General features: G+C 40.0%; 1 long non-coding RNA gene across 1 annotated transcript; it reads right to left on the reverse strand.

Annotated features, from left to right (window-relative positions):
• Positions 1-9,465: 9,465 nt before the first annotated feature.
• LOC137024811 (uncharacterized) lies at positions 9,466-12,225 on the reverse strand. Its single transcript, XR_010895756.1, has 2 exons — positions 12,036-12,225; positions 9,466-11,348 (listed from the first exon to the last, which is right to left on the reverse strand). It is a non-coding gene; the product is annotated as an uncharacterized lncRNA (long non-coding RNA).
• Positions 12,226-23,431: the final 11,206 nt, after the last annotated feature.

Consider the following 23,431-nt stretch of genomic DNA (forward strand, 5'->3'; position numbering starts at 1 on the left):
GAAATGCTTAAGTAAAATATTTTGACAAATTAATAAATGTTTATCGATTTTAGTGTTTAAGCTTTGTTGTGTTCAATTTATATTCAGTTAATCATTTAAGACATAAAACAAATTTATGAACTTTTAAAATATTAAAAGGTTACAAGGGGATTTTAATATACACAATCACGTTAAGATATATATATATAGCCTATGTGTGTATGATTAAGCTATTAACACAATGTGAATCTATATCTATAATTTCAGTTAGATCGTTTTAATACAATATTTCACATTAACATGGTTTTAAACTTTAAAATGCTCCAAATGGAGCGATGCCTACGGAGATAAATTGGCTCCGCCCACTTCCGCCCTCAGGCTGTTAGTCTGTTTTTTTTTTTTTTTTTTTTTTTTTTATTGATATATAAGGACAAAAATTACAGATCAAAAAATTTAACAACAATAGAAATATAGGCAAATACAAAAACAGTAAGGAAACAAACGAGAAAATAAATAAATATATGAACAATGGAGAAAACAAACAAACAAAAAAAAAATAAAAATAAATAAATAAATAAATTAAAAAAAATAAATAAAATAAAATAAACCCTATGAGCCAGAGGTAATATAACTTAAATTATACTGAAAAAAGAAGAGAAGGGTCCTTTTTTTTTTTTTTTTTTTCCTTTTTTTTTTTTTCCCTTTTCCTTTTTTCCTTTCCCTTTCCTTCTTCTTTGAACATCATAAAAAGGCATAAATATTATACTTTGTGCACAACGAATTGGACTTTAGGGCTTTGACATTGCTGGAAGAGGAAATAGTGCCCAAATAACATTTCAAATCTTGACAAAAAATAATAAAAAGAGGTTTAAGAGACAAAAATTTACACTTATGTATAAAAAACTTGGCAAGAAAAATAAATAGATTTACAAGAAAGTATTTGTCTTTTAGATTTTTATCGGAGTTATATAATCCAAATAATACATCCTTAAATGTCAAAGAAAAATTTTCAAAAAAAGAAGCATGTATAAATAAACAAAATTTCTTCCAAAAAATAGCTACATGAACACACTCCCAGAAAAGGTGAGGGATAGACTCATCTTCCGCCCCACAAAAAGAGCATAGAGAATCCTTCTCAGGAAACATTTTTTGGATATAAAGATTGACAGGGTAGAAACGGTATAACAACTTAAATGAAACCTCTTTAACCTTATTAGTGATTAAATATTTGTTGGGTAAAGACCACACTTTCTTCCAAGGAATATTATTAAAACAATTACTCCAATAAGATATTACAGAAGGGACAGTGATGATATCATTCTGAAAGAGTTGTCTAATCCTTCTATTCCTGAGAGAAGGACTGGACAAAAAACAAACCGTCCCTATTGTTGTCTCAAAAGGATGAGTCCAAGAGGTAAAAAGAGGTGAAGAGTCTCCTGAGTTTTTTATAAGAGCAATAGCTCCACTAGGGATAGCATCCATCACTATGGCAAAGTCTCGTGGGGTGACAGGAATACAATATTTAGCTAAAAATTCAGAATAAGAAAACAAAAGACCATTTGAATTTAAAAGTTGAGAAACCAAAAGAATATTGTTAGCAAACCAATCTGGGAAAAAAAGTGTTTTATTTTTATATCGGATATCATGGTTATTCCAAATAAAATACCTGTGGGGACTAAAATTATGTTTGTAAATTAAATGCCAAGCCAAAAGCATCTGCTTATGGAAATTTGATAATTTGATGGGCAATTTAGAAATATTGTAGTTACATACTAAGAGAAAGGGAAGACCACCGACTTTAGAAAAGATATAGTTAGGAATAGTGTTCCATATGGAATCAGAATCAGTTAGAAATTGCCTCAACCAATTGATCTTAAACGTATTATTTAAAGAAGCGAAGTCAAGAAAGTTAAGACCTCCCTTATCAAAGCTATTTATGACAACAGATTTTTTTAAGTAATGTCTCTTGTGTTTCCATAAAAAGTCAAAGAGCATTCTATCAACCTTCACACAAATTGACTTATCTACATACAAGGAAAGAGCAGGGTAGGTCAATCGAGAAACACCTTCGGCTTTAGCAAGGAGAGCCCTTCCCCGTAAAGATAAGTCCCTTTGGAGCCAGGAGTTAAATTTTTTATTAGCTTTAGTAATTACTGGATCAAAGTTTAATTTTCCTCTCATTTTACCATCTTTACAAACAATCACACCCAAATAACACACTTCGGTTTTAACCGGAATACTATGCAGGAAAGAAGCAGAACAAGACTTTAAGGGAAGGAGTTCACATTTATTTAAATTCAGAAATAAACCGGAAGCTTTAGAAAATAGTTTAATTAGATCAAGAGCGATAGGGATCTGTGAGTCATTTTTTAAAAAGAGTGTAGTATCGTCGGCTAATTGAGTTATAAGAATCTGTTTATCAGCTATATTAATACCTTTTAGTTGACTACTCAACAGAGAAGAAGTAAGGAGCTGAGCAGCTAGTAAGAACAAGTAAGGCGATACCGGACAACCCTGGCGAACCCCTCTAAACACATTAAATCTTGGAGAAGTGCCAGATTTAAGATTAATTGAGCAGTTGCCATTTTTGTATAAAGTTCGGACAACTTTGCAAAAGAAATCACCAAAACCAAATTTACACAGGGATTGTAAAATAAAATCATGTTCAAGGGAATCGAAGGCTTTATAAAAATCTAAAAAAAGAATAAAACTTTCATCGCTAATCAGATCATCATAGTCTAATAAATCTAAAACTAGGCGTATATTATTAGCAATATGCCTGTTAGGAATAAAACCTGACTGAGTTTCTTCTATTATTGTATCCAGAACACGTTTCAGTCTTTTAGCCAGTAGCAAAGCTAATATCTTATAATCACAATTTAACAAACAGATTGGACGCCAGTTATCAATCAATAAAATGTCTTTCTTAGGTTTAGGTATTAAAGTAAGTAATCCCTGTGATAAAGTAGGTGGAAGTGTTTCAGAAGCAATACTCTCCAAATACATCTTAAGCAAGAAAGGTGCTAGCTCTAGGGAAAAGTGTTTGTAAAGTTCGGCTGTCAGCCCATCTGTGCCCGGGGACTTATTGTTCTTAAGAGCTTCAATAGACTCCATTACTTCATCAATGGATATATCTTTATCGCAGGCGATCTTATCTTCATTAGATAATGTCCTAACATCCTTCAAAGACTGGAAAAAGGACAGAGCTGAGTCCCTGCAGTATTTGGATTGGTAAAGATTAGAATAGAAGCTTGCACAAAATGTGCCAATTTCCATAGGATCAGAAATAACAGTACCGTTGATATTTAAAGAATTAATAGTTAAACTTCTATAATTATTCTTTTCCATTCTGAAGAAATATGCTGTACTTTGCTCTCCTTGCTCTAACCATCTTCTTCTAGACCGAATAAAAGAGCCTTCTGCCTTAAATTTATATATTGAGTCTAATTGAGTTTGTAGATCAGTAAGTTCTACCAACTCAGCTTCTGAAAGAGCATCCTGCATTTTACCACAGAGAGTCATTATTTTGGAAATGACAGTCTCCTCTTCACATTTTTTAAGTTTAGTTTGATGGCTGCCAAAGTTTCTAGCACATTTGCCAAGTTCGTGTTTAAGAAGCTCCCAATTGAGGCTGTATTTATTTTCCTTTTGTGCTTTGATCCAGTAATACTCAATCAAAAATAAAATATTTTTTCTCAGTTGGTCATGCTTAAGCAAAGAAGAGTTAAGCTTCCAATAAGAAGTTCGAGGACTTGAAGAAGAAAGAGCTAAAGATAGAGGGGATTGAAAAAGAGTTGCTTTGTGATCAGTCATGGGGGAAGGTAGGATACTGACAGAAACATTAAAATCTCTGAGAGATTGTGAAACAAGCCAGTAATCAATGCGGGATTGTTTAGAACAACTTTTGTTACTCCAAGTATAGGATTTAATGCTTGGAAATTTCTCCCTCCAAATATCAATAATATCAAATTTGTCCATAAATATCTTTAATTTAGAATTTGTAGAGGCAGACTGTTTAGGTGGTAGTCTATCAAGATTATTATCAGGCACAATATTAAAGTCCCCACCAATGAAAACTAAGGCATTTGGGTATGCATTAAGCCACAGCAATATCTTCTCTTCTATCACTTCAAGCAGTAAGTCATTTTCATGAGAACTATTGTAACCATAGATATTAATTAGTATTACCACAGTGTTATTTAAACAAATGACCATAAGCAAAAAATGTCCACTTGGGTCACTAAAATGGTGTAAAACCTCTCCAGCAAAAAAGTTTTTCAAAGTCAGAACTCCCGCTGAACGCTCCGAACCGTGAGCCATCCAAACGTCATTGTTCCACTGATTTTTCCAAAATGCAGTATCGCTGGCAACGGAGTGGGACTCTTGAAAAAAACAAAAGTCAGTCTTGAACGATTTGGCATACAGGAACAACGCCTTTCGTTTAGTAATGTCTCTTAGACCTCTGGCATTGAGAGAAAAAACAGAAATAGACATACAAAAATAATAATAATAAAAATAGAACTCTGAACAATGAACAGCGAATTAGAAGCTTACTTGTGGAAAAGTGGAAAATGCTAAAACAGCTGACAACAAGGTCAAGTCAAGTAAATTTTCAGCCTTCAAATGTGTCCTGCTCCACAATAAAAGGTAGAGCTAAAAAAAAAAAAAAAAAGCCGACCCTATGTAAGTCAGTTGGCCGACTCACATAGGGTTAATTTCAGAGCCTTCGACGAATGCACGATGACCCACAAAATGCGCCCTTTTCCCTTCCTTGCGGGCCTTCTCAACAGCCGGCCAAAGCAGCTGCCTCCTTTCTCGGTCAAAAGCAGTGAGATCCTCAGTAAACCGAAGCTTGTTCGCCCGCAGGAACTCTGACGATTTCGCCGCTCTCCACACACCATCTCTCGTCACGCGTGAGGAAAACTGGATAATGATCGCACGCGGCCTTGGAGAATTGGGAAGTCTCTTTCCAACGCGGTGGACAGTATCAATCTTATCTGGAAGGATCTTGCCCTCCTCTGGAAAGGTGGCTGCACAAATATTGATAGATTCGGCTCTGACATTTTCACTTTCTTTTTCAGGTACTCCATGTAAACGCAGGTTCCAGCGGCGAGAGTATCTTTCCAAATCTGCAATTCTTTTTTCGCAGAGTTCCATCTTCTTTTCCTCTGTATTTAGTCTAGTTTCAACATGGCAAACCTTACCCTTAATATCATTCAGCTCAGCACATACAAAGTCCACAGTTTTTTTTTAGTCCTTCAATCTTAAGAGCGTTGTCCCCCACCATTTTCTCCAGGGCGTCCGAACGATTATTTATCAGCTGAGAGAGAGTGGAAATCACGGCGTCGTCTTCTGCTTTACCTTTCTTTGTAGGGGGCTTACCAGGGCTCTCTGGAAACGAAGTAGATAAGAGGATCTCACCGGGAGACGCATAGCTGTGATGGCTCACATTATCAGATACACGTGCAGCGCGCAACATCTCTTTTTCTTTCCTTTTATCTGCGACAGACTTCATATTTACAATCTCGGGGAGCACTATGAGGTATTTATGGAAACTAATAAATGTATCAGAGATATAAGTAGTGTAATTTGGCTGTTAAAAGTAGATTTGTCAGCAGAGCACGATAAAGCAAACTTAGCAGGACGCCATCTTGGACAACCCCCCAGGCTGTTAGTCTGCAGTGTTGCCAGATTGGAAATGTCCAATTATCGTACCAGAAGCTCAAAATTATCGTATTTGGAAGAAAATTATCGTACACGACTTTTTTGTATAGGTAAATGAACTAAATTAATAACTAATTATTTTTACAACAGAAAGAATCAATACTGAACTAACTTAAGCTGGACAATCACACTATTTTTGCTGCTGTACAGCCAAAATTATGTTCTCTCTATCTCTGTAAAGCTATACTTTGACACAATCTGCATTGTAAAAAGAGCTGTATAAATAAAGGTGACATGAGAGTCAAATGTACATAATACAGCTATTTATCTATAGACCAACAACTTTTTGACATGAACTGTAAATTACCACAATACATAAATAATTATTAGGCGTGCCTTAGTGGGAAACAACTGACCTAAGCGCCGCTGCAGAAACGTTAACTTGGCCTGCGTCTCAATGTGCATACTATCCATCCTAAATAGTATATAGCATTTTCAATACTATTTCGGGCGGATAGGGTGGACAGTATGCACATTGAGATGCAGGGCTGAGCTCGTGAGAGAGATTCATTCTCCACAATGATTGGCCGAGAACACGTAACAAGAGATGAGATGGAAGACGTGCCTAACAAAGTTCAAGTTAGGATCCACACAGCTAGATCAATGAGCCGATTATAACGACCATCATTTTAAGTGTCACAAAATACTGAAATTATCGTACATTATGGGATTTTTTCATTATTGATCGTACATCGTACAGAGGTCAAAATTATCGTACAAATACGATAATTATCGTACGTCTGGCAACACTGTTAGTCTGGCACTGTCGTCCTCAGACTGTCATGACGTATGGTTCTGTGGTTCTGCAGTTAGTCCTATCTCCCCTTGTTTGTGTACAGACAGAAACCAATAAGTCCGTTTTAGCGAATCAGCGCGCAGTATTCAGGTCAGGTGACAAGGCTTCTAGTCACTTCAAAAAGACGCGCTAGCTGAGGGAAGTTTTATCAAAGCTCACTAAAAGTGATCGAGGATTTATGATTTCGACTCCTGTAAGTCCTTGTACACCATACACGACTTACATGCTGAAAAATTGGTTGTCCTTTTGCGTGTGTGTGTGTGTGTGTGTGTGTGTGTGTGTGTGTGTGTCGATCTGTGTGTGTGTGTGTGTGTGTGTGTGTGTGTGTGTCGATCTGTGTGTGTGTGTGTGTGTGTTTGAGAGAGAGAGAGAGAGAGAGCGTGCGCGCGCGCGCGTGTGTGTGTGTGTGTGTGTATGTGTGTGCCGATCTGTTTGTGTGTGTGTGTGTGTGTGCGCGCGTGGGTGGGTGTGTGTGTGTGTGTGTGCGTTTGTGTGCACATGTGTGTTTCAGAGTGTTTTAAATGCAATTACTTGGGTTTTGTTTAACTATGAAACATGAAATGTGGAGTTATCTGCTTTTGCCAAAAAACGACTGTTGGAGTTATCTGCTTTTGCTAAAAAACAAACTTTTAATATATATATAAAACATACTTTCAATGAATTTGAATTTTTTAATTTACCTATATTTTTTAGAGTTATCATTACTTAATCAAAACAGCCCAACTGCAGTTTGATTGTTATTAATTGGAATGCACAATAAAAAAAACATGATTTGTGAGAATTCATAAAAATGGAGTTATCTGTTTTTGCAAATAAACTCTACATATATATATATATATATATATATATATATATATATATATATATATATATATATATATAGTATATGAGCCTAGTCATATATCAGAACAGCAGACCATATCGATATGTACGATAGCAGCAGACCTTTTTGAAGCGATACGAATAGAGGTATGTTAAATAAGCTGCTAAAGTTATTGTTGTTGATTGTATTGTAATGATGCAACATTTATTATTCATAAACGATTGATGCACTATCAATTCAAAAGATGGGTCAATAATTTCTTTCGAGAGGCAAAAGTACTTGATTGAGTCATATTTTCTGTCTGACTCAATCTTAGCTAACCACGTGTAGGTTAAGCTGCCCCTAGTCTGTCTCACTCACTTTTAAAATTAATCACATTTTTATTTTTATCTTGTCTGTCTTTAGCTTGTCTTACATGGCTTCTTCTGGTAAGACCCTGTTTACTCCTTGTATTTAAACATACTCCACATGGTTTCTGGAGCAACATTAGAGTGGATAATCACAAATGTGTGATTTTTTTGACAGTCTACGATGTGAACACACAAAATACACATTTATAATAGGCATGTATGTATGCATGCAAGTCTCTAAGTAAAAAGAGTTGAACTGTGTACTCAAGTATTTTGTCAAATAATACACACATACATCATGCATGATAAAACGCACATTAAAAACTTTGGTCTCATATGGTTTGAATGTATTTTTTTGTTTGAGTTGTTTCTTATAAATGAGATGATCTTAAAATAGCTTACTGATCTGGACAAATGTATGTGCACTTAATGTGCGTTTTATCACACTCTGTCTTTAGTTCTTTAACTTGTATCTCATAAAGGTGTGTGTTTGCTTTAGCCACTTAAGAAAATTAAAATCTATCTTTCTAAACTTGTATAAACTAAAAACACCCATCTCTTTCTCTCTTCAGGGGAAGAAATAATATCTGTACAGATAGGTTGCAACTTACCTGCACCTCCTGCTGTTCCTTATTTCACTGTCCTTTCTGTACTAGAAAAATAAACTACAAACTCATCTTCAGCTTCACTTTTCTAGGGCAGTCGTCCATGAAGGTAGCATCATTTATGATTGATTTTTTTTTTTTCTAAAAATGTTGTAATGAATGTTAATGTTAAATGGATGCATGATTGATGTTTTAGTTTACTCAAATAAAGCAATGTCAACATTGTCAGGGCACGTTGCATAAAAGTTTAACAAATAAGTTGTGCTGTGTCTTTCTCTGAAACGTTAAGCTGATCATATGAAGTAGTATTGCAAGAAAAGGAGTGATTTTTGTTTTGTTTTTCTTTTTTCTTTCAGATTATACAATCCACCGGTGTGGTCTAGGTTGTGTGTCACAATACCATTGTGTATATTGTTCCTCAATAAAAATCTGACGTGACAACTTTGTGGCCCACTTAAAAGGCTGTAAGACTGCCAGTAAATTAACCACCAATCCTGATGTCGCTCCCTTAACTGCCAGTACATCGACAACCATTCCTGAAGTGGCTCCCCTGCCTCCACAACAAGAGGTGTCCTATTGGGGGCCAACAAAGTAGATTTTTTCTTTTTTAAAAGGCACGGGAAAAGGTTCACCCACTGGACCAAGGAGGCAAGATGCCTGACTGAAGGGACATTATGACTTCTTTACAGGAGTTTTCCAGGACTAACACGACTTGCCACAACATGTTGTTGCCGAGAGGAACCGAATGTTGTCCAATCAGGCTCTGGTGGACTTTATTGTTGCAAGAGGAACCGATAACCACATTCAGGTACATGCATTTTTTTAACTGCATTCTAAACCAATAGCTTGTCTAGTAAATAAACAACTTACACATACATGGAAATGTTTTTAATGTAATTTTCAATTTTCTCTGCACAGTCCATCATCAATGGACAAAAAAAATCAAAGTGGCTTGACAGTTTTTCCAAGTGTTCCATCAAGAAAGTGCCTGTGCCGTTGTTCGTTGAAGATCAGGAGCAAATTGATGTTATCTACACTCACCTGACTTCATTTCTGCTTGTGCTCTGCATGGTGTCATATTCACATTGTTTTTAATGTCAAATAGTTTATCCATAATGTTAGACCATTGCTCTAAAAATAATAGTTTTGTGCTTAATATAGAAAAGGCACTTTTGATTTTGTTGTAAAAAAAAAAAAAAAACTATGAACATGCAAAATGATGCTTGGCTTATTTGGGCTGTGATAAATCTCAATTCTTTCTCTGGTAGTCCATCATCTGTATTATTATTTTATTACTATACCTTTTATTTAACCAGGGAAGAAAATCACATTGATATAGATATCTCATTTACAAGTGAGCCCTGGCCAAGGTAGCAGCACACAATAAACAAAAAAAAAAACAAACATTAAATTAAATACAAAAAAACAATAATCACAACACACACATTTCCAACAATAAAACAAGATTAAGAACAAGTGCAGACGGATTGGACTGTTCGATTAAGATATAGCTTAAACTCATTAATTGAAATAAAAACACTAAGTTTCAATGACCTTCATGTGTCCATCTTGGAGGCTGAGGAGAAATTCCTGCGAGGACTTGTCACTTACGCAAGGTACTGTAAGGATCCTATAAAGGAAAAAATGTTGAAACATGACATCCTGCCATTATTTATAAATAACCATTGTTTCTACCACTATGCAACTTTTGCTGTTTTATTTATTTTTATCAGTGAGCGGGAGCACTTTGACAGCAGGATAAAAAACAATTAAAGAAGAGTGGCAAGCCACAGGAGAATCATCTAAAGGAGTCATGCTGTTAAGAAATAATTTTTTTTGTGAACAACAATATTGTCTCTTTCTTTTAAATGACCTTTGGAATTTTAGAAAAGGGTTAAATTGTGTTTGTCTTCATAAAATGCTATGTAGGACATGTTTTGTAGCTGTATGACGACCAATTGTGAATTGTACAGCAGATATTTCATTTAGGATCCATATGATTACACAGTACTGTATGTCTAATGGCCTAAATATGGTTAATATCTAAATGTAAATTAATATAAATTCACAACATCATATATCAGTCAGTCTCCTGTATATAAAACAGTTTCTAAATAAATATAAATAATAAATTTTACAGTAGGTCATAGGTCTGCAGCCTCCCCATATAGTGTTATTCGCTGTATTTCCTTCTCCCCCTACTGGACGCATGAGTTACAACAGGAGCTACCGGCTCCAGGTCTGCAGCCTCCCCATATAGGCCGGAGGAGTTCAGCACATTGCTGTGTTCATCCAAAGGAGGGCGCCTTGCCTTAGACACTCCTTTGCGCCTTACAGCCAGGTATTTCCCATCTGAAATCCCTCAGACCACTCACTGAGCCATCGGATTTCAACTAAAATATCTTAATTTGTGTTCTGAAGATGAACGAAGGTCTTACAGATGTGAAACGGCATGAGGGTGAGTAATAAATGACAGAATTTTCATTTTTGGGTGAACTAACCCTTTAAAATCCATAGAAACAAGAAAACAAAACCGGGTGTTCAGAATAGCAGATGACAACAGTTTAAAACTCGATTAAGATGACAGAAACAAATTGGCAGAACTAAATGACATGAGTGAAAACAGCTGATTGCAATGAAGACATGATGATGAGTCCAGGACAAAGGGTTATGGGAAATGGAGTCTGAAATGGTGAGACAGTGTTCGGGGTGGAGTGCCCTCTGGTGGCTAACCAGGACACTCCAACTGGTGATCATGACAAAAACTCAGTCACAATTTTAATACTAAAACAAACAAGAAAATCGATGTAATGCTTTTAACAGCAAATACATGTGCTTTGATAGTATATTTTTGTTACCTATCAAGTCAGTTGAACCCTAACTTTACCTGCTGAATATGCGGAAAATATTTGCAATGTGCAAATATCCACATTATTGAGCACTGTCCATTTTTTACAAGAGAAATTTTATTACATAAAATCTTTATTCATATTTATTGCATGCTTAGAAATAATTCTAGATGCTTCAGAATCTAATAAAAACCTAAAATATACTCACCAATTGTCACGCAGCTGTTGTTGGGGAGAGTCCCATGTGCAAGAGGAATTCAAAGCAGTGGGGAAAAAACAGCAACTTAAATATGTTAACCATAGTTTGTAAATGCAAAGAAATAATTTAAGAGGTTTTGAATTAAAAGTAAAAAGTATTTGTTGTTTTTACACAAAATGAGGTGATGTTTGCAATATGGAGCGTTAAACACTCTAATTTCATTTATCGGTTTCATTCATATTGGAAGCAAGTGGGCACCCTCGATTGTTTTATTACCAACTTCCACGTAAGATCATTTGAATGTTTCTAAGAAGGGCAAAAGCAAAGAAGAGAAAGTGAGAGGTTCGATCAAAGAAATGAGGCATTAAAACAGTATGAATAGAAAAGTGGCGGTAAAAAAATAAAGTGAGGTAAGGGTTAACATGTTAAATAAAATGCTCTTTTTTCATTCTGCCAAAAATGTGCTTGGAGCCCACTGTTGTTGTAGTAAAGAACAACACTTTTATGTGCATCTGATTGACAGATAAATCATGCGATCTTATTTCACTGTTGTTATTAATACTGAGGTTATTTCAGCTTTGTATATACATTTACAGTCCTCGTTCTTATTTTATAATTTTTTTGCAGAGGCAAAAGCTAAATACACCACTCTATGCCAGCTAAGCTGGAAGTTCCATATGCCAGATACACAATTACATTTTAAGGCTTACCCTGTCTCTGTTCAGTGTATGTTTTCTTCTGAATGTCAGGTGTCTCTTTTGATATGTGACTGTGGTTTGTAGCTGACTTCTGCTTGCTGCTGCTTGCATGCACACATAATCTCTACATTCATGCACATGTTGCTTCTACTTACGTTAATGTCCTGTGTGCATTGTTATATTACTTGCATCAATTGCTTTATTTACCTGCGTCAACACATTTCTTGTTTGCGTCAATGGCTTTAGCAGTACACACATTTTTTATTGTACATTTGATCAGATTTCTATTTTTCTTGACATTTCATTCCTAACAGTCTTTATATTTGGCACACATCAATGCTCCTGTCCCCCAGAACCCATTTCCACCCACACACATAAGGCAGCATGCGTCATCTTTACAGGATGTGGTATACACATGCGTGCACAGTACGTTTTTGTCACGCTATGCAACCTTCATGGGCTTTAGAGAATCTACAAGATCTTTGAGTTTCAGCTTTTTGTTATATATTTTCTTATAATTTATTCTCATTGATTGGAAGAGAACACTCCATTTTTCATGGCAATAAGAGTCACAGTCCTAAAATAACTGAATATTCAAATTAATCATGAAAGATGTACTGCAGTAGACACAGACAGGATGGATGAATGCCTCTGTTTCCACTCTTCTGCAGTGACAACAGTGCAACACTAGCTAATGTTTGCTTGGAAATTAAGTAACTAACATTGGTTTCTCTCTGTCAGCATGATCCCGGAGAATCACGTTCAGTCTCTTGTGTGTCACGTTTTGGGCTTATGCTTGCTCATGTACCTATGGAGTGGAATTTTCCATTGCCATTAGCCCTTGACAGGCTCAGACTACAGATTATGGTGGGCTATTTAAAACAGCAATACCAAGAAACGTTACTCACTACAATATGGTGCAAACACATGTAACATTTAGGATGCTTTTAATATCAAGTTTTACTGGTTAGCTTTTTCCTTGACAGTGTACAAGATGAGCTAGTCTAAAACATTACATTTCTGAAACTGTTTTATTCAAAAGAAATAATGGTAAATGAAATACTTTACACAGATTTACAAGCGGTTGAGAGATTGTGAATGATAAATCGTGTTCTGCAATGAACGTGCACACCACCATACCTGCAAACCTAACATGGGTGAAAAAGGTGACGTGGACAAACTAAATTATTGTGGGGGCATCCTCCCTCAGGAGAAAAGTTTTGTGATTTTAAATGAAGCATTGTAGTGCACTCTGGCAAGAAAATAAATGGAAAAAAAAAACATTTGCTTCAAGTAAAACAAAACAAAACAAAAAAACATTTATTGACACTAGGGCTGGGCACTAACAAATTGGACAATTGGATTCCATTTTGATTCAGAAGCTTGCGATTTGATTTACGCATATTGTAATAGTAACATTTATAGGCTCTATGAAATAACAAATAAGACACATAAAATGTGACAGCAATATGAAGGTTTAGACAATATCTCTTTTGGCCTGTTTTGGACAGATTATGAAGGGTTTACTGTAAAATAACCTATATAGTGCCTCATCAGTGAAGCTTTTGTTCGCAACGAATGATGAAAGCTTTGCATCACAGAAATAAATTATATTTTTAAGTATATAACATAGAAAACGTCTCGGGTTACGTCTGTAACCCTGGTTCCCTGAATAAGGGAACGAGACGCTGCGTAGTCGCTTTAGGGAACGCCTCTGCGCGTTTTGTCTTGAAGCACTCGTGAAATCGAACCAATAGTGTGACGGGACGTCAGTGCGGGTGACGTCACGGACCAGGAAACTATAAAGCACTCCTGAGAACAAAGAACGCCAGCTTCTGATATGGATGAAGCAGACGCTCACAGGCGTGCAGGGAGTATGGCTAAGCTACGCAGCGTCTCGTTCCCTTATTCAGGGAACCAGGGTTACAGACGTAACCCGAGACGTTCCCTTTCATGGGAACATCGACGCTGCGTAGTCGCTTTGGGAACGCTATCCCAACTAGGCCATAAGACCAAGTGCCTGTCTGTTATCTTACGACGAGAGCACCGAGGACCCTGGAGTGGAGCCCAAATCAAGGTTATACAACCTAATGAAGGTATGCTGAGATGACCACCCAGCCGCATCACATATCTCGTTAATGGGAACCCCCGAGATCAAAGCCTTTGAGGCAGCCATACCCCTAGTAGAGTGTGCCCGGACAGCCAAAGGTGAAGGCTGCCCGTATGACTCATAGGCAAGAGAGATGGCCTCAACCACCCACTTGCTCATTCTTCCTGATCCGGATTAATCAAAGGAGGAGGACAAAAGGCCTGCAGTACAATCGGTCCTGGGACGTTGGTGGGGACCTTGGATTTATAACCAGGTCTAGGATGAAGGAAAGCCCTGAACATACCAGGCGCAAATTCCAAACATGAGGGAGCAACCGAAAGTGCTTGAAGATCTCCAATTCTTTTGAGAGATGAAATTGCCAACAGGTGGACAGCTTTGAGAGGAATCTTCCAGACACCTCCTCTAATGGTTCAAAGGGAGCCTCAGCTAACCCTTCCAACACAATAGCCCAGTCCCAGGCCGGAGTTTTGTACGCACAGAAGGCCTCAGCCTCTGGGTACCACAGAGAAAGCGTATAAATAGGGGGTCTCTTCCACAGAAGAGTCCCCAAACAGAGCATGATAAGTGGAAATAGCCACTATATAAACCTTCAAGGTAGAAGGAGATAAACCATCCAAGTTTTATACTTGGAGAAATTGCAGCACAAGACTGATAGAAGAGTGGAACAGATCCAGCTGACGTTGTCTACAGCAAGTAGAAACCAACTTCCATTTATTTGTCTGTATAGCTTTCTCGTGGAAGGAGCTCTGGAGTGGAGTATGGTCTCGACAACCTCAGTTGGGAGACCGGATTCTATGAGCCTAGCCCCCTCAGAGGCCAAGCTCAGAGTTTCCACAACTCCAGGCGGGGGGTAAATTATCATGCCGCCCGCTTGAGACAGAAAGTCCTGTCTGATGGGGATCTCCACGGGGAGCCGTCTAGAAGAGACACTAGGTCTGCAAATCAAACTCGGGTTGGCCTTAATGGGGCTATCAGTATGAGATAGACCCTCTTCTAGGCAAACCCTCTCCAGAACTCCTGGGAACAGAGCGATCGGGGAAAAGTGTGTACAGACGTAACCTCGGCCACGTCTGCACCATGGCATCCAACCCCAGAGGGGTGGATTAGTCAGAGAGCACCACAGTGGGCAAAGAGATGTTCTTTCGAAGCAAATAGGTCAACTTCTGCACGACCGAAGTTCTCAAATGAGCTCCACCACCTCAGGGTGGAGACTCCATTCCCCGGGCCTCGGCCCCTGCCTCAACAGGATGTCTGCCCCCACATTTTGATGGCCCCTCGGGTGTGGGAGGAAGTATTTGAGTACTCGAAATACCGCCATCATTTCCAGATGATTTATGTGTCAGGAAAGTAGATGGTCCTCCCAAAGACCCTGAGCCGAGCGACCACTCATGATCGCCCCCCAGCCTGTGAGGGAAGCATCCGTCGTTAGCATTACACGACGACAATGAGCCCCCAACACAGGTCCCTGGGACAGGAACCAAGGCTTCTTCCACATGACTAAGGCACGAAGGCATTGCCGCGTGACCTTAATCATGCGAAAAGGATTTCTTCTCAGAGAAAACCCCTTGGTCCTGAGCCACCACTGTAAGGGTCTCATGTGCAGCAGGCCAAAAGGTATCACGTTGGACGCAGCTGCCGTAAGACCCAACAGTCTCTGAAACTGTTTTGCAGTGTGTGACTGGCCTAATTTCACCCCATTCACGGCCGAGAGAATGGAACGCACCAGAGCAGGAGACAGATGTGCCTGCATCGTGATGGAATCCCAGACTACCCCTAGATCGTTGGTAGTTTAAGCTGGAAGAAGCACACTCTTCTTGGCATTAATTCTCAGCCCTAGCCTTCTGATGTGAGACAGAACAACATCTCAATGTTGGACTGCCATATGCTCAAACTGAGCTAAATTCAACCAATTGTTGATATAATTCAACACGTGAATGCCCTGGAGTCTCAGAGGAGCCAGAGCTGCATCCACGCATTTTGTGAAGGTGTGGGGTGAAAGCTAGGCAGAAAGGAAGAACCCTGTATTGGTAAGCTTCGCCCCCGAAAGCAAATCTGAGGAACCTCCTGTGCTGAGGATGGATGGATACATGAAAGTACCCTCCAACCCTCTTTGGAACAAAGTACAGACTGTAAAACCCTGACAGCTTGCTGGGAGGAGAAACCCTTCTATAGCTCCTTTTTGCAAGAGCGTCAGAACTATGTGTTCCAATACCAGAGACTGCAAGGGGTCCACCACTATAGGGAAGACCCTGTTAAATTGGGGCGGGCGAGACCCGAATTCTGTAACCCTTTCTTTGTGAGCAGTACCCATTGAGAAATACTTGGAAGAAGTTTCCATTCTACCAGAAATCTACTAAGGGAACCAGTCTCTCATGACTGGCCTCTGGTTTTTTTTTTTTTTTTTTTTGTTTTGTTTGTTTGTTTTTTTTTGAACATTTGACTCGGCGCCCTTAAGCGGCGAACCGGCAGGGAACAACCGAATCAAATGTCGACCGGCCCTCCTCAGAGGGTCAGTGGAGACCGCTGCACCCTGAAGCACACGAGGTGGCAGGGTTGGCAGAACGGCCCCCTGAGGGCACCGAGGAGGGGCGGATACCATATAGTGTGGTAAAGAACCCTCTTCGGAAAGGGGCTACCCTCGAATGTCCTATGCCACTGGCGTCAGGACCTTTTCGAAGTCTTCTTGGTGATAACAGTCCGCAGATCTGTCTTACCCCACAAAGACTTCAGCTGTGTTGCCTGTCCCGGTCCCCAAGCTTTCTGCGGGGGAGCACGGGTGACGACACTTTTTTTTTTTTTTTTTTTTTTCAGTGCCCTGAAACGGCGAACCGGCAAGGAACAACTGAACTGACCACTCTATGACCCTCCTCTTCTTAGAGGATCACTGGAAACCGCTGCACCCTGAAGCACACGAGGTGGCAGGGGTGGCAGACCGTCTCTCTTATTTTAAATTACTCAGAATTTAATGTATTCAATATTTCATTTAATCCTTAAATTAAATGCAGCCAAAAACAAACAGTCAAAAAGACAGGCTGAATATATTGGAATACAAAAAGAATTATAGCTCGTAATAGTTTGCAAGATATTATAGGGAAAAAGAGAAAGGGAACTCCCGTCTACTCAGTTCCCTCCAAATATATATAAACATTTTATATATAATCGGCTATATATTACGGGCACGATATCTATGCGCAGCCTCGGCAAACGCGAGATCCGAGCCGTATATTCTTTATTGCAGACTTAATCTGCGCGCTGCCTCGGCAAACGCGAGATCCGAGCTATATATTCTTTATTGCAGACTTAATCTGCGCGCTGCCGCGGCAAACGCGAGATTCGAGCCTTGCGTTGGACTTTTATTCCCTCGAGAATAAAGCCAACAGGAGTGGAGCTAAAAACTCCCGCTAGTGCATACTTCTCTTTACACTTCGGGACATTTTTATGAATGAACACTGTCAGCTGTGAACTGACGTGCATGCTCCACTCTCAGCGTGTGCATCCCTACTCGCTTTGTAGTATAGCACTCAAAACTGCTGTTCACTTTCTTTATATATATAAATATATCTTCAATATTTGTAAGTTGACAAATTCAGAAAGATATTTAACTTCTCAGTTAAATCGAGAAAATAATCAGACAAGTCTATCACGGTCTGAATATTTCAGATTAACAAAATAATCATGGCTTTCAAACACAACTGATTTGTTTCTGATGTTAGAATAATAAACGTGTGATTTTGAAACACGATATGTGTGTGAGGTGGCGAGTCCTCAAATCAATATCACAATATCCACCTCCTCAGAGCTGGACATGTGTACCGGTGCCTCAGCCCGGAGGAAGAAACCGCAGAGCGTGCTTCCACCTGGGAGAGGCACTGAACCTGGCAGGTAAGGGCAGAGAAAGGGGAGCGCCCGTCTCTAACCCCTCTGCCAAATTCATCTGCGAACCCCATGATCTGAACCGCCTGTCTGCCTCGGCAGATGCGGGATCCGACCACGAAGAACGCGAGCCGCGGCGCCCTCCTCAAAGAGCGCCCGGCGGGAGTGGAGAGGTTTTATATTACAATGCTCGCAAACAACCCCCTCGAGGGCCGCCTGGGCATGCTCCGCTCCCGGACAAACAACACAGAGCTCGTGTGTATCCCCACCCGTGAAGTAATGAAGGTAGGGAGAAGCACACGGTCTGATGCCGTTTGCTCGCCATTATAGTGTCTTTTATATACATATATATGTGGTGTAATACTGATACTCTTGTTCTCAAACAAAAGAGATCGTCTCTGTATATGTAATTGACAGACAACACCAAATAAGACACACGATAACACAGAGCGCTGCTGAAGACACAGAAGCTGGCGTTCTTTGTTCTCAGGAGTGCTTTATAGTTTCCTGGTCCGTGACGTCACCCGCACTGACGTCCCGTCACACTATTGGTTCGATTTCACGAGTGCTTCAAGACAAAACGCGCAGAGGCGTTCCCTAAAGCGACTACGCAGCGTCGATGTTCCCATGAAAGGGAACCATTATTTTAAATTGTAATAATATTTCACAGTATTGCTGTTTTTTCTGTATTTTTGATCAAATAAATGCAGGCTTGATGAGCATGAGACTTATTTCAAAAACATTAAAAACATCAAAAACCTATACAAAATTCTCTCAAAAATCATGTTTTCTGTTAAGAGTGGACATTATATTAACGTTAATACAATAGCTGATGTGATCCTGTTATCAGCATACTCACAGAGGGTTTTTTCCTCACAGATTTGAGAATCATAGTAACAAGATATTTGCCCACATTGGACTGCATGCATATGATTCTGAGATCACTGACTGGAAGCAGGACATTTCTCACTGAATGGCTCATTATGTGGCTCATTATTGCTATTGGCTGGCACACTGGCACTAGTTATCTCAGTCTTTACCAATTAAAAGATAGATGAGAATGAACAACAAGAGTCTTTATCCAGCAATCTCGTTCAATACAGCAGTTATTGGAGTGGTACTCACAATATGACCGGGTAGCGATTTTTACTACCCAGTCCAGATGAATTCCAGCGCTGTGAATGCAATACTCTGCGTCACCGTCGTGTTCACTACCCCTCGAATCACTTGCACTCTCTGCACCGTCATGGATGGATTTACTCTGTGGCATTTCGTTGCAAAATTTTTTCTTGCCCCCCCCATGTTCATGGTCTCACTCGATACACAAGTCCAGTAAGCCAAAAATGGTATGGCTTTAGCTCTACTATCATAAGTCTGTTTAGATAGTTTTGCAGCCTGGTCCATTGTTCTCTTTGCTAATGCATATGCCCAACTCAACTTTTGGTTGTGCTCTTGTACCCACCCCTTCAAATCCATTCTATTTTGTCCTGCCCCCATCCCAAGACTCATGTCTACTGGTGTACGTAAAGAACGGCCAAACATTTAATATGAAGGTGTAAACCCCGTAGCCCCATGTATGGTGTTATTATATGCCTGCATTAACTCTGGGAGAAATTCTGGCCACCGATCCTGCTTATCTCTCTCCAATGTCCGCAACATCCCCAGTAAAGTCTTGTTCACCCTCTCTACTCTACCATTCCCTGCTGGGTGATAAGGGGTCGTTTGGTTCTTAGCGGTACCATACGATTGGCAGAACTCCTTCATCAATGCAGATTCAAAATTTGGACCCATATCAGAATGAAATCACAAGGGACAACCAAAAGTCTGGACAACATGTTCCCACAAAGCCCCAACGGTCACCTTAGCAGTTTGATCGCTAGTTGGAATAGCCCATGCATAACGTGTGAACATGTCAACTACAACTAAAATATTTTGGCATGAATCGGCTGGGCGCCCTGGGGTCAAAAAATCTAGGGCTGTCACTTCTAAAGGGAATGATACCTCAATTGGATTGAGAGGGGCCTTATCATCCCTTTCTTTCTGCAGGCCACAGACGACACAGCCCAGATGGAACCCTTTACTCTCCTCCATCTTCGGCCAGTAAAAATGTTGTCTGACTCTTGACAGTATCCGTGCAACCCCTGCATGTGCAGATGCATCATGGTATCTTTTCCATACTTCTTCCCGTCTTGAGGCTGGACAAATTATCTGTAGATGTAACTTGTGGGTACTGGGGTCAATCATTCTCTTGTAAAGCACACCATCTTGAATCACAAGTTTAGAATTCTGTTGAAGTAATCGTTTGACTGTTATAGACATTGTAGTACGCTCCTTAACTGTGGGCACACTACTTGACTCCACATACTTCCATACGTGCTGAAGTTCCTCATCTTCGCTTTGACTCTTACGCCACTCCTCTATGTCCAGGATACCAGTCACTAACTGACAGGCATCTTCTATTGCCTCAACCTGTCATACCTCGATGGGGGCCGTTTGAGCTACTGGAAACCTGGACAGACTATCAGCATTAGTATTATCACGCCCAGCCCGATACTTCACAGTAAAGTCGAAATTTACCAGCTGGGCTACCCAGCGCTGTTCCACAGCTCCCAGTCTTGCTGTCTGTAGGTGGGCCACCGGGTTATTATCTGTAACAACAGTACATTTAGCTCCAGTCAGAAAATCTTTAAATTTTTCTGTAATGGCCCATTTTAAGGCCAGCAACTCCAACTTAGCTTAAGAGCTATAATTGGAGTCATTCCACTCTGCAGGATGGAGACTGCAGCTTGCATAGGCGATCACCCGCTCCTGCCCGTCTTGGATCTGTGAAAATACTGCACTCAATCCCATGTGGCTGGCATCCGTATAAAGGACAAAAGGCAAAGAAAAATCAGCATAGGCCAAAATGAGGGCTTGTGTGAGGCATGTCTTTAATTTTACAAACGCAGCTTGACAGTCAGTTGTCCACTCAATCTTGCGATTACTTGACTTCTTGTCGGCTGAAACTCCTACTAGAAGAGCATTTAAAGGCTGTGCTATCCAAGCAAAATTTGCAATGAAACGTCTATAGTGATCAGCCAGGCCCAAGAATGCCCTCACGTCTCGGACAGTAGAAGGAACTGGCCACTCTTGTACAGCTGCTGTTTTACTTGGATCTGGGCTTATGCCTGTCTTGTCCACTACATGCCCCAAGAACTTCACTTGTTGTTGAAGAAACTGACACTTGTCCAGCCTCAATTTCAATCCATATGGTGACAGTCGCTGGAACACCTGCTCCAAATGACGAAGATGGGTGGCGAAATCTGCAGAATACACAATGACATCATCCAAATAGACCAACAGAAAATCTACAACACTGCCACTCAGACAGTGCTGCATTAATCTCTGGAATGTAGCTGGTCCACTGCACAGGCCAAATGGCATACACTGGAATTCAAATAACCCTAAGGGAGTTGTAAATGCAGTCTTTGGGCGATCGTCAGGGGGCACCCCCACTTGCCAATAGCCACTGGCCAAATCCAGGGTGCTAAACCACTCGGCTCGGGGTAAAGTAGTCAGGGTCTCTTCTATTCGAGGGAGTGGGAACGCATCTTTGTGTGTAACTGCATTCAACTTCCTATAGTCAACACAAAAGCGCCAACTTCCATCTTTCTTCTTGATCATGGGCTGTTACTCTCAGAAATTACTCCTCTTTCCATCATATCTGGCAGTAAAACTTTCATCTCTTTATACATCATTGGAGGAAGGGGTCGAAAGCGTTCCCGGACAGGAGGGGTATCACCAGTGTATATCCTATGTTGGACAGTCTCAGTAAAGCCCAAATCATCCTCATGCTTAGCAAACACTCCACCCCACTTCCTCAAAAGGGTATCAAACGTTTGACATTGCTGGTCAGTTAAATCAGATCCAAGCATTAATGGATTCACCCAATCAGCAATTACCTCCTCTTCGGAGCTTTCAGCTTCCACCACATGGATGTCAACAATCCCATCCATACTCAGAGTCAGATCGAGGTCCCTTTGGCCATAGATATCTGCATCGGGCATCTCGTACAGTCACCCAAGCTTCTGGTACCGGCCCACAGACACTCTGTAAGGGTGCAAATTACACAACCGGACAGGGATCTTACCATCCTTAACTATAGCCACAGTCCGGGCAGCAGGCACAGCATCTGACTCCAACAGGGGTTCCACCAATCCACAATAATGGCAGTGTCACTACACTGGCATTAGTTATCTCAGTCTTTACTAATTAAAAGATAGATGAGAATGAACAACAAGATTTACTCTGCGTCACTGTCGTGTTCACTGCACCTCGAATCACTCGTGCTCTCTGCACCGTCGTGGGTGGATTTACTCTGCGTCACCGTCGTGTTCACTGCACCTTGAATCACTTGCACGTTCCTCCAACGCCAGCACCTGCGCACCACTTCCGTGGTAATAACGTTATAATAAAATTTTAATGACATAATTGTTTCTACTCATTTTTTTATGTAACATTAGGTCTAAACATTTAAATGGTGGCTGTCATTAAATGGATTTATACAATATATATTGAAGTACATGTTAAGTACAAATACAATGAATATGCAATATCTTAAAGTGCAAAATGCTCCTAGTAAAGCGAAGAGATAATTGGGTTATGTGCGCTCTGCTCAAACTGAAGCGCTATAATGATCTGTCGTGCCACAGAGCTCCTAGAAAGAGACACAGCTCGAGAAGGATCTATTGTCTCACTCCAGTCTATGGAAGTAGCTCATTTTCGATTCTTGCGAGGTTTATTGTACTTTTCACCCCAATCTCCCCCTAAGTTAGTAGGACTCGGTTGGATTTCAACCACACAATTTCCAAGACCCGCCCCATTCTAATTTTGATTGGGTAGTAATGTTAGTGTATTGCAGTTCGTAAATATGGGAAGAAGGAGGCGGGAACCGGCGAACATTCAACAAAACTTTAATTCAAAATAAATAAATACAAAACGAAAGTAAAGCCGGCAGACCCTCACGGACATCTGCCAGCCACACAAACATAATAAAACATAAAATAAAGTCCAGGCCTGGTCCTCTCTCATCCTTAACTGTCATCGCTCCTCCTTTTATGCTCCCGGAGCTCCTCCGTGAGAGACTCAAGGCTGTTGCGCCTCACAGGTGAAGATCATTAACACTCGCCTTTGTCATTCGTATAATAGGATTTGTGCATCTGCAATGAAGAATTTGAGAAGGTTTAACTGTTGTGTTTGTGGGAGAGAAAAAAAAATCTAAAAGTTTGCATATCTTAAAACATTTTTTTCTGTGACTTCAAACGTACTGAATCTTATACATGTGTGGATAATATCTACTACAAACGATAAATTCCACTGTCACAGGCACAGGCACAGTTGTTTAGCTCCAAAAATACATTCATACATTATTACCATTAAGCCTCGT

Source organism: Chanodichthys erythropterus, chromosome 8, assembly GCF_024489055.1.
Source record: "Chanodichthys erythropterus isolate Z2021 chromosome 8, ASM2448905v1, whole genome shotgun sequence".
Lineage (NCBI taxonomy): Eukaryota > Metazoa > Chordata > Actinopteri > Cypriniformes > Xenocyprididae > Chanodichthys > Chanodichthys erythropterus.